General features: G+C 35.5%; 1 long non-coding RNA gene across 1 annotated transcript; it reads left to right on the top strand.

Annotated features, from left to right (window-relative positions):
• The first annotated feature begins 3,015 nt into the window (after nt 1-3,015).
• LOC138706468 (uncharacterized) lies at nt 3,016-11,754 on the top strand. Its single transcript, XR_011334004.1, has 3 exons — nt 3,016-3,118; nt 10,329-10,386; nt 11,601-11,754. It is a non-coding gene; the product is annotated as an uncharacterized lncRNA (long non-coding RNA).
• Nucleotides 11,755-13,013: the final 1,259 nt, after the last annotated feature.

Consider the following 13,013-nt stretch of genomic DNA (forward strand, 5'->3'; position numbering starts at 1 on the left):
ATCTTAAATCTGTTGAAAATTAGAAAATTGTGTAAAAAAAAAATGCATTCAGAGCGAATTTTCCAGCCTGATAATATCTCGCCCACGTTATGGACATAATTCAATACCGTAAGACTGATATGAAACGAATACTTGAACAATTTGTTAAACAAAGACGATGTTCAGTAGTTATTTAACAACATACAGAGCAAATAAAAACACAAACGCATATTCTAGCAATAGTTCAGATGAAAAGAAAATGATTAGTACGACCGCTTATTTGTAAAAAGAACACTGCCAGCTGTGTAGCCTACATGAAGCAATATATCAGGTCTACGTTATGAACACGTTGAATTTAATGTGGACGAGAAATGTACAGTTATTATTTATCTGCTTCAATATCGCATCATATAATACACCTGTAAAATGAAAACGTGTAGGGGGAGGGAGTTGTAATTCTTCCCCTTTCGGATAAATTTCAGAAGAGGGATACCTGCTTTTCCTTCATATTCAAAAATTGTAATCTTGGTCACACAAAATAAATTAGTGCCTTTTCGTGAGCATCATGATGTGCATTCAACAAACGCAGACAAATCTGCTCTTTTTAGTATTTTGTGATAGTTGTTGCTAGGGAGGTATTGTATACTGAAAATTAAAAACAATTAGATATCGTACATCAAATGATGACAGATTATATATTGAACGCAAACAACATTATATCAGCCATGTACCAAAATGTCATCTATGTGTGTTGATGAATTTGGGTAAAACAAGCTTCTGTATGCTACAATTTAGCGACACATCAAAGTCTTATTGTAACATAACCTCACTTTACAATGAGAAAGAAATTTGGAGGTGGCATCACGTAAAAAAGTCTTCCCACAGTCGTATTACTCTATGTACTTTTCAGGTACTCTGCCATCTAGTGTTTGTTATTGCAAGCTCATTTCTCGACACTAGCGACGCATAGCGTCCGTTATTTTCCAGTTGCGTCCAAATTTAACATAAGCTTGAGCGATCTGTTTTATATATGATCTAGGCTAGTAGTTACAATTATTTCAAGTGTCGTCGTAATGTTATCTGTTCACCACCCTTTCTCCTCACTCCGTGCTCGTCTTCTCCTGAGTCACCAACTATAGTGATATAGGCCTAGTTATTACTTCGTTGTTTTTTATACGTACAGTAATGGCGAAAAAAACCGGACCGACTCTTGTAGCTGATTTCAGAGCCTTGTTCACTCCAGAGCACGATAGACTGGTAACTAAGACTTTCGTAGTTCGAATCCTGCCTGGGAAGGAAACTTTTTTTGTTCCTTATTCAAAATTATTCCCAATACTTTTTCGATTGCAGCGATATTTTACTACTTAATTAATTTATTATTCCCAGAACATGAATTTTACCAGCAATCGAAAAGTATTGGGAATAAATTTGAATAAGGAACAAAAAAAGTTTCCTTCCCAGGCAGGATTCGAACCACGAAAGTCTTAGTTACCAGTCTATCGTGCTCTTCAGTGAACAAGGCTCTCAAATCAGCTACAAGAGTCGGTCCGGTTTTCTTTTTTGCCACTACTGTACATAGGTTTCTTCGTTCATTAATTCATTCATTCATAGCGTTCTACCCAAGGACAGGTCTTTCACTCCAAATTTAGCATTCTCCAATCTTTCCTATTTTCTGCCTTCCTCATATCTCCGCATATAATCCACATATCTTAATGTCGCATATCATTTGAAATCTTATTCTGCCCCGAACTCCTTTTCCATTCACCATTCCTTCCATTGCATTCTTTAGTAGGTAGACAGTTTCTTCTCAGCCAGTAACACAGCCAATTCTTTTTTCTATTTGTCATCAGTTTCAGCAACATTCTTTCTTCACCCACTCTTTCCAACACAGATTCGTTTCTTATTCTGTCTGTCCATTTCACACGCTCCATTCTTCTCCATATTCACATTTCAAATGCTTCTAGTCGCTTCTCTTCACTTCGTCGTAACGTCCATGTTTTTTCCCCATACAATATCACACTCCACACAAAGCACTTCACTAGTCTCTTCCTTTAGTTCTTTTTCCAGAGGTCCGCAAAAGGTACTCTTTTTTTTTTTAAAGCTTCCTTTTCCATTACTATCTTCCTTTTGACTTCCTGGCAGCAGTTCATGTTACCTGTGACAATGTTAAATCCGTATGTCCTATAACCAGAAAAAGACACTGTATATCTCATTTACTTGTATTTCTAATAGGTATTAGTTGAATATTTGGTGCAGTTTCAATAAGAAATAGAATTGTTAATGTATATTGTTTCACTGTGTTTTTTTTTTCTTTTCATATCTTACATTTCTTTTATTTTTATAATTTTTGTGAAATTTGTTATGAAGTTAGATTAGTTGTAGGCCCTAACGGTGATAATGATACGGTAGTAATAATAATAACTGTTGTTAGTATTATTTTTGTTTTTAAGTTTCAAACTGGGCATAATTATAGCACGAATGGCCGTACGGGCTCGTGCGAAGAATCTTGTGTACTTGAGTTTGTATAATTTATTATGCATCAATAAATGCTGTCTGTCTGTCTGTCTGTCTGTCTGTCTGTCTGTCTGTCTGTCTATCTGTCTGTCTATCTATCTATCTATCTATCTATCTATCTATCTATCTATCTATCTATCTATCTATCCATCCATCCATCCAGCTCGCAACTGTCGAGGTTATATCAGCGTCGCCAGTGTGCCGGAATTTTGTCCCGCACTTCTTTTACATGCCAGTAAATCTACTGACATGAGCCTGTCGCATTTAGCACACTTAAATGCCATCGACCTGGCCTGGGATCGAACCCGCAACATCGGACATAGAAGGCCAGCGCTATACCAACTGCGCCAACCAGGCCGACTGTGACAATGTCAATCTGTACTTAATATGTACGGCAATTGAACAATAAAATATTATATTGAATTACTTCAATCCTGTAACTTCTTAGACTTTCCTTGAGATAATATTTACATAATTTCGAGATAAGATAATAAAAAAAGCAGGTGATAAAATCCCCAAAAGATTTCAATAGATCTCAGTTCCACAGAACTAGTCACTGAGAACGCTGCAATGCCAAAAAGCAGCGAGTCAGAGGAAGACAGCGAGAAATCCTGCGGCCTTTTCGGTAAGTATTTAGATTAATATTTTGTGTCTCAGTCTTTGTTTGCTTGATATCGCTGGCTATAAAGCAGTGATGTCAACGAGAGCGCAAACGTGCTCACAGCCCGTATGCGCTGATCAGAGCACGTAATGCACGCAGGTACAAGTCACCGGTGAACACAAGGGTTGTACATTACACATTGATGAAGAAGTCGTTCAGTAAGTTTCAGGCCGACTAGACTCTTAACTTCTTGTGTAAGTGAAAGATGAGGTTGGCTTGTGGAAATTATTTAGGTGTAAATACAAGCAGTGTCGAACGCCTGAATTTATTAGTTCATCTACAGAATGATATAATATTCAAATTAGTTTGCTTTTATTGATATTAAATAGTAGTAAATGTATGTAAAGATATATTGTAGAGCTTGTTCCTCACAGCATTGTATTTTTGTTTATAGAATAAAGTACAAACAAAAGTGTGTGCTGCTAATGGAGGAAATTCGTTAAATGTCGGTTAGGAGTTGTGTCTACAAATTGTCCAGATTTTCGTACATAAATTCTCAGTTTAACGATGTTTCTTACTATTACGATATTGTTCTGTCCAGATATGTTGACTCACGTGAATATTTATAAGAATTCATAATAGAAAAACAGAGACAGTCCAGAACTAGTTGACTCTACATGGATCGAGGAATGTAACTTTCTCAAGGATATAGGGTAAACTAGGTAGTTATTGACCAGTATACGGTGATTGACCGGTTCCTTTTTTCAAGTATATTGTGAATAAACCACGATCGTGATTTCACTTTTTGCTGCATATACCTCTAGTAGCAATCCTTATTTGTGGTTAGTTGTCGCTGTTCATCCCACTGAGTTAGTGTCTGTTGTCTGAGAGGACTGAAATCGATTGGAAATGCAACTGAAAGTAAACAAGTGTAAGTAACTAGAGAAATTGCTAAGAATAATGCACGCAATAATTTATTTATTCTGCAAAGGATACATAAATTCTGGTGCTCGTTTTTACACTCACAGTGTGAGAAAAGGTATAAGGTTTCCGTCCACAGAATATTATTTTGTTAAAGTTTTTATATGACATAAAAATGCCCCGTGGTCAATCACTATAAAGTGTATGTCCGCAAACTACAGTGATTGGTCGTTCATAAATTATTTGTTAGAATAATGACCAATTTGCTCCAATTCTATATATGTTATCGGTTAAATGATGGGGATTTTTACAGGACTGATACTATATTATAATGCCTAAGCCAGGTAAAGTGCATTATACAGGGGAAGCTTTACGAAACGCTACAGAACCTGTCCACAGTGGATTTGATTTAAATGAAGCTGCCAAGAAGTTTGGTGTCCTAAAAGCAACCTTAGCGTCCAGAAGCAAATATCCCGTTGAAGGAAAAGTGTTCTTTGGTTCTCGTCCAGTGCTGGGTGAAGCCATTTGTAATAACATCAGAGAAATGACACACACTTGCTTCTGATAAGGCACAAAAGAGAAAAATGGAAGAAGAGGCAAGAGAAGGAAGGAAGCGAATAAGAAATTAAAGAAAAGGCAGCGAGAAGAGTTCTTTTCTTATTTTTTTAACTTTGTTATTTAACGACACTGTATCAACTATGAGGTTATTTAGCGTCGATGGGATTGATGGTAGCGAGATGGTATTTGGCGAGATGAGGCCGAGGATTCGTCATAGATTACCTGAAATTTGCCTTACGGTTGGGCAAAACCTCGGAAAAACCCAACCAGGTAATCACCCAAGCTAGAATTGAACCCGCGCCCGAACGAAACTTCGGATCGGCAAGCAAACACCTTTGCCGACAGAGCTACGCCGGTGGCGAATAGTTCTTAATGAGAAAGATCAGAAGAAGAGAAACGAAACAGACAAGAAAAAAGTGAAAATTGTGAAAATGTGTTGTTCAATCACTAATAAATGAGTATTCAATAACTGTGCAGTAGACAGTCAATCACTAATAAGCGTGTGGTCAATAACTGTGCAGTAGACGGTCAATCACTAATAAGCATGTGGTCAATAACTGTGCAGTAGACGGTCAATAACTGTAAAAGTGGACTTGTTGTGTTTATTTAATTTATCTTTGCATTAAAATTTTATTTTTTCTTTTGTTTATTGATTTTGATTTGTTTCTGAATCTTCACTTGACCCAATGCCTTTAAAATTCTCTCAATAAGTTACCACCGTCTTCCTCTATTTCATTGTTTTATTATTCATTAGCTTAAGTGGTCAATCACTATACAGTTTACCCTATTAGAGCATCTGAACGTTATTATTAAAAGCTTTCAGATGAAGATTTCATTATGGATGTCGCAGATCTCACAGCACAATTTTTATAATTTCAACGCCTTCAGTAATTGACCTCCTGTTCAACAGTGTAAAATACTGTAATGTTTAAAAAAAATCTCTGAGAAGAGTTCCATAGACCTACTCCAGCTCAAGTTGGATTTGTCTCGGCAAAAATCAGAAAAAAAAAACACCTCTGAATTACGCGAGAAGTCAGGAATTTAAATTTGTTCCTAGAAGTGTGGTAATGCTCATATAAGTAGTACATGATTATGTAACAGCTCATAACAATAATTAGGCCCAGGCTAATTATAGGCCTCATCATGTAAAACTGCTTAAGCTAAAGAGAAGCTATGTTTATTATTTGTTATATCCTACTATGTTTTAATTAATTGCATTTATTAGAGAGGTACATGCTGCAAAACATGCGTTTATTTCTTGTTTTCTTATATGAGTGTAACACATTATCTATTACTTAAGAGCAGTTTAATTCATCTTGCAGCGATAGGCCAATAGAGTTCATTTTGTTCACCCCTTCTTGTTCACCGCTACTGCTTGTACAGGGACATCATTTTATTTTTACTTCAATTTTTATTGTACCTGAGTTTTTTAATGTACTTCACTCCCACCCCTTCTACTAATGAAATTCCAACTCCACACAGAACCAAGACCGCAGATAGTAAGCACTACTGAGTTACTGAGTTTAGTACATTCCAGAAATATGTTCGCGTTTTCCAGTGACGAAAGAGTTTTCAATATTGAATCATACTTTCGCACAGGTACTGTCCGTTTGCCTACGTCTCATCCCGATTTCTCCCACCTGCTTCTGCTCGCCCCTCTGTAATAGCTGGGCTGTCTTAGCTCTTTTCTGAAAACATTAATTTCTCTTAGGAATTGGACGTTTACGTAATATTATACAGCTGTTTAATTTAACTTAAATAAAAGGGCCTCGTTAAGAAATTAACTGTCACGTGATTTCCTCCCTTTCTACAATCCTGCGGTATAACCACTTGGACGGACAGTTAATAGCATGTTTGAGTAATTTTATATTTTCGGGTCGGGCAGAAGTGAAGATTGAATTTACAGTACGTAGAGTAGGTACAGAATTATTTCAACATGAGTTACTGGTACGAAGGACGAAACTGGCAATTGGAATTAGATGCAATAGTCTATAGTGCGATAATATGCACAAAAGAACTGAAGCCTGTATCGAAATGAACGGCCACCATTTTAAAAATTGTGTTTAAATATTCATATTATGATTATTTTTCAATTTAACTTCTTTCTCTATATTGTACGCTAATGTGCTGTAGACAGTATAATATACACCGCATAATGAATACGTTAGCATGGATAACTCACTTCGTGAGTAAAAACACTTATTCTTAATACAGTACTGTACTTTGATTAAAGAAAAACCTAATGAAAATTATCAAACTCAAAATCGCGATATTTCCTAGTTTACGTAAATGGATGAACTACTTTTCTTCTTTCCTATACCTAGTAGAGTGATTTGTGTTTTACGCCAGTATCATCGAACTCCAGTCTTGGAGGGGGGAGCAAGAGGTGTTTCCGGTTCTCTAAAGGTATAGACAGGTTAATATTAAAAATGTTAGTAAAAATAAAATGATGTCCCTGTAGAACAGATTCACTGGAACCCGAGAGCGCTTGGGAGCACGTAGCGTCTTTCGCGTGCTCTGACCTTGACATCCCTGCTAGAAAGGAATCCGCTGTTACATTGAACTTGGCAGTATTTGCTACTTAAGGCTCACGGTGTGCCTTTCATTATGTGTAAAAACCACAATCAATATAAGCTTTAACGTACTATGTATTTGGCTTACAATTGATATTCCGTCTTATAGGTACAATTACTTGGACTCAGTGAAAAGGTGGTAGGGAATAAGAGTCTCTAAAACTACATGGAACGTTTAAGTACAATAGTTTGTGATAATGTGATTGTAAGGGATTGGAAGTTTCTACGTCTTGATGTGTATGAAATAACTTAAGGACCATTATGAATGTTACATTATTAAGTGTTACCTTCTTTCTATTCTTTATGCTATCTTAAGATTACCAGACGTCCCCGTTTTCCGAGGACAATCCCGAATTAATAGTTTTGTCGCCAACTATAACCTGTCCCCGGAATGTCCCAAGTTTTTAACGAACTTCCCAAAATGTACCGCGATCTCATTTTATTATGGTTAAGTCGGTAACCTCAGATACGTTATCATTTAATTATATCATAGGATACATCTTTAAGACATTGCAATGAAGAATTTGTAACATACATAATAATTAACAGCTGATACATTTTATCTTCACTAGGCGGTGAGAAAATAGTGCTCGTAGTTTTCCTACACTGTATTACTTCATTCTTAATTCCGAATTAAACAGAGTTTTAAATTTGGAAACGGAATTGTTTGTATTGGCAAAAGCTTATTGGGTACATAGCCAATGCTAGCAGTTATTTATTTAATTATTTATTGATGTACTTATTAACCTATTTACTTATTAACCTATTTACTTATTTATTTATTTATTTATTTATTTATTTATTTATTTATTCATTTATTTATTTATTTATTTACTTATTTATGTATTTATTTATTTGTGTATGTATGTATTTATTTATTTATTTATTTATTTAGTTCTACTGGTATAAAGGCCATAAAGACTTCTCTTCCACTCAACCAGTATTAGAACAATCGCAAATATGAAAATGGCAGGTCCACACCTGTGGAGTAACGGTTAACGCTTCTAGCCGCGAAACCAGGTGGGCTGGGTTCGATTCCCGGTCGGGGCAAGTTATCTGGTTGAGGTTTTTTCCGGCGTTTTCCCTCAACCCAATATGAGCAAATGCTGGGTAACTTTCGGTGTTGGACCTCGGACTCATTTCACCGTCATCATCACTTTCATCTCATTCAGACGCTAAATAACCTAAGATGTTGATAAAGCGTCGTAAAATAACCTACAAAAAAAAAGAAAATGGCAGAAATACAGGAACAATATACGATTAATAATAATAATAATAATAATAATAATAATAATAATAATAATAATAATAATAAAATGAAAACAAGTTTAGTTACATGTAATTATAAGAATAAAACAATCGAATCGAATGCGAATCGAAGTAATTGTTAAAATAATAAAGAAAATTTATATGTTAAAAAATAAAAATCATATATTAGAAAAAAATATTTTAGGAAAGCTCACAACAGGGTTTTGAAATTAGTAAATGTCTGACAACTCCTTACAGAATGAAGTAGCGAGTTCCAATGACGACAAATTGAAACGGTGAATGATGAAGAGTATCGGGAAGTGTTATAAGGTATACTCAATGTACCAGTAATCTGAGATCTAGTATTTTGAGTATGATTGGAGCATAAATACACAAGACGAGATGATAGATAACTTGCGGTTGAGGTACGCAGAATTTGAAATAGAAGAGAAAGGCAGTGTAAAGTTCTGCGATCGTTGAGCCGGAGCCAAGATAAAGATTCAAAAAATGATTAAATATCGTATCGTACAACATTGTACAAACCATTAATCTCTGTTCCTCTCTCAAAGTGAGAGTCAAAGTTTCACAAGTTTTATAAATTCTAACTTTCAGATTTTTTGACAGCAAACTAACTTAGATGACAAAAGCTTCTCAACGAAATAATAACAGGCATTTCCCATATTTATCGTGCGTTTAATTTCCTCCCGAGCTTCATTTATATTTGGACAGTCCACTGCAAAAAGGGGGAATGTTGAATGTATTGCATTTTGCAGGAAATGCAATTTAAACTTTGACATTCCCACTCTTGGTTTGGTATACCAATTCGTCAACACGATGTATATCTGGCACTATCATCTTTCTTGCAGTGCAACAAAATGTATTATATTCTACTCCCTTTGATCTATAGTACTGAACCTTCATCTCATTTTTCATAAATTTACGACATTCCCCCTTTTTTGCTGTTGCTCCAAGATATCTGAATTTTCTCACCTCTTCCATTACTTACCAGTTTATGAAATGAAAGTCGTAAGTCGTCTAACCTTTGATGGCTGTGTTAGTATAGACTCCAAAACAACGCCATTGTCAAGTACGTTTTGCCGTGAGAGTACTGATTAAGAAGTAAGCGCTGGCAATATATTTTGAGAACTTTACTAATGTGATCTAAATTGTCACCTCACAATACTATTACCTCGACATAGGCTGATGAAAGCCTTTAATTTTAAAATAATTATTATTGTTGGCTGAGGGAAACTTTATAACAATTATTATGTTACATGATTCGTAATTTATCTTCTCCGTTATCTGTGAACTCCTCACTTTATTTATCATAACTCATTCACAGACACAGCCAAATCGGCACTCGTACTGAAACTGTGTTACTGAAACAAAAGCTGCTGCAGGTATTGTATAGCCCTGTCGCGTTCCCCTCCAAGACGATTCACTCCCTCCAGGTAGGGGAATAGAGAGTGCACATCGCACAGAGACAGTTGCACAATGTGCAGGATTTTGACATGCCTGCTCTATGCAGACACAAGGAAACAGGTGATATGGAGAGCTCACATCTTTTTTTTCTTCATTTTATTGGGTTATTTTACGACGCTGTATCAACATTTAGGTTATTTTGCGTCTGAATGATATGAAGGTGATAATGCCGGTGAAATGAGTCCGCGGTCCAACACCAAAAGTTACCCAGCATTTGCTCGTATTGGGTTGAGGGAAAACCCCGGAAAAACCTCAACAGGTAACTTGCCCCGACCGGAATTCGAACCCGGGCCACCAGGTTTCGCGGCCACACGCGCTGACCGTTACTCCACAGGTGTGGACAGCTCACATCTTACCAGCTATTTCAACTGGATAAAAGTGAATGAAAAATGTACCTTATTTTGTGTTGTGTTTGCTTGTGAGCATTACAATGGGATCTCTCTTGATTTCAGACTGTCTCACGAACCCTTATCAGGAAATACGCAGATTCATTAGAGATATAGTTATGCCGTAAGTATTCAATCTATGAATTACGAGAACGTGTAATTTTCTCTACCGTATCAAATCGTGGTACTAACACCACAGGATACTCGTATTACGAAGAAACTGTGTGTAGTAAAAAGGAGTATTCAATTTCAAACATAACACGGACATTCAATATAAAATTATTCTCAATACTTACTTACTTACGGCTTTTAAGGAACCCGGAGGTTCGTTTCCGCCCTAAATAAGACAGCCGACGGTCGGTCCCTATCCTGAGCAAGATTAATCCAGTCTCTACCATCATATCCCACCTCCTTCAAATCCATTTCAATAATATCTTCCCTTCTACGTCTCGGCCTTCCCAAAGATTTTCCTCCCACCCCCGGACTCCCAACTAACACTCTATATACATTTCTGGATTCGCCCATAAGTGCTACATGCCCTCCTCATCTCAAACGTCTGGATTTAATGTTCTAATTATGTCAGGTGAAGAATACAATGCGTGCAGTTATGCGTTGTGTATCTTTCTCCATTCTCCTGTAACTTCATCCCTCTTAGACCCAAATATTTTCCTGAGAACCTTATTCTCAAACATCCTTAATCTCTCTTCCTCTCTCAAAGTGAGAGTCACAGTTTCACAACGACCTCTAGGAAGAACACTAACTGAAATTTTTAAGAATTTGAGTTTAAGAGTAGATCTGAAGGTTTTATAACAGACTATCTGTGGTATAAATATGATTACAATCAGTTGGAAAGTTAGGTAGTAAACGCGCAATATTCAAATATTGTAACCAACACTGATACATGTTATAATATTTTATCTCACTTAAGAATTTTTCAAGTGTGTATTTTCGCAATAATGTCCCGTTATAATTATTTTAATTGGCATGCCATATTCTTCTCTGTAGGAAATCAATTAATTATTAAATCAGTGTGTGCAAGTAAAAGTATTGTATCTGCATTCTACAGCAACATGCAGTCGCCTTACCTTATAAACAACATAAAATTCGAAAGGAAAAGATCCGCAACCGCATCTCCTAAACTCTCAACTTCTATATCCTCGGTATAAATGATATGTGGATATCAGAGGACCTCAATGATCGCAAGAGGAGATTAAATTTGAGAAACTCGAAATTCAGTCAATGGTGTAATGTATTCAGGGGCGTAAAATAAAATCAATATACTGCCGTAAAAATACTGTGAAATTATATCTAAAATTTGCAAATGATTTTGTTTTACAGTTCTCCTGATGAAGAAAAAGCACCAATAAATAATCCAACTCCAAATACGATGTGAACTCCAGGAGAATAGCTATAACATGCATATAGATCTTAGAATTTGGAAGAATGTAAGGAAATATATGATGAAATTTAAAATAAAAATTTTGAAAATATATTTTAAGAAAAATATTGTGACTTTGGAGTCCCTTATCTTTAATGCGTAGTTAAATACGCAGATAACATCATACATTACATGAACAGCTTATTTCAGAAAGGGACTAAGTCACTTTTGTAAGCCTTGAGAAAAACACAAAAATATGTTAGAATATTGATTTATTTATCATACATTCTTCTCTTTTAGTGTATTATTTTCCTACATTACTTGCAAATTTTGGGGCTGTTCAGACGAAAATTTAAGCAATTTTACTACCATAAAAAATATATGAAAAATGATGACTCAGTCCCTTTCTGTAATAAAATAAGACATAGCCAATGTAAATTTTGTTTCCAGCTTTATTTGAAGTTTATATTAACCAAAACAAAATCGAATACAGCAGTTTAACAAAATTCAGAACCTTCATTATGTGATAAAATATATAGAATCTTATCAGGGATTCTCCAGACATCAGAAAAAATTGTTAGTGGAAAGATACGTAATTTCACTGTTTGATACTGATCCAAAATGTAATCAAACAACAGGCAGAACCAGTACTTCAATATTTTATACTTCTACGTTCACAATATTAAAATTCAGAATTTTAGTTCCACAAATTCTCTAAATTGTGACTGTCCATGTTTAACCAATTCCACTAAAGTTAAATATCTAGAAATATTAATTAACTAGAACCTTAGATGGGACATATATATTGCATTTTTATGTAATAAAAACGCAAAATTATATATAGATTTGTTATACTTCGTTCTTAGCTCTCTATCAATATTTTAAGATTAATTTATTTATCCTTGGTGCATTGTTGGTTGAGGCAATGTTTCTAAATCCATAAGAAAGCCGCTGGATTTACTACAAAAGATAATAATCAAAATTTGTCTGAAAAAGTCTATTGATTACCCTACTAAATATCTTTATTCAGATTTTACCGTTTGAAATTGGAGCAGATATATAAATATACAGTAGTGGCTGAAGGTGACCACATCCAACTCCAGAACAACGCTCTTCAAATCACAAACGCCTACAAATACCTTGGAGTAACACTCCAAACAACAGCAAGATCCTTTAGAATACACACGAAAGAAAGAGCGGCAGCAGCAATATTAGCTATCCATGACATGCAGAATATCACACAACTGTCGCTTGAAATAGCCATGAAAATGTTGAAGAAAAAGTGCTCCCCATCTTAACATATGGAATGCATATAACATGGATTAGCCTTAGCTACAGAGATCTAAACGCTTTAGAAAAAGTGAAAGCAAGAT

This window comes from Periplaneta americana, chromosome 9, assembly GCF_040183065.1.
Source record: "Periplaneta americana isolate PAMFEO1 chromosome 9, P.americana_PAMFEO1_priV1, whole genome shotgun sequence".
NCBI lineage: Eukaryota > Metazoa > Arthropoda > Insecta > Blattodea > Blattidae > Periplaneta > Periplaneta americana.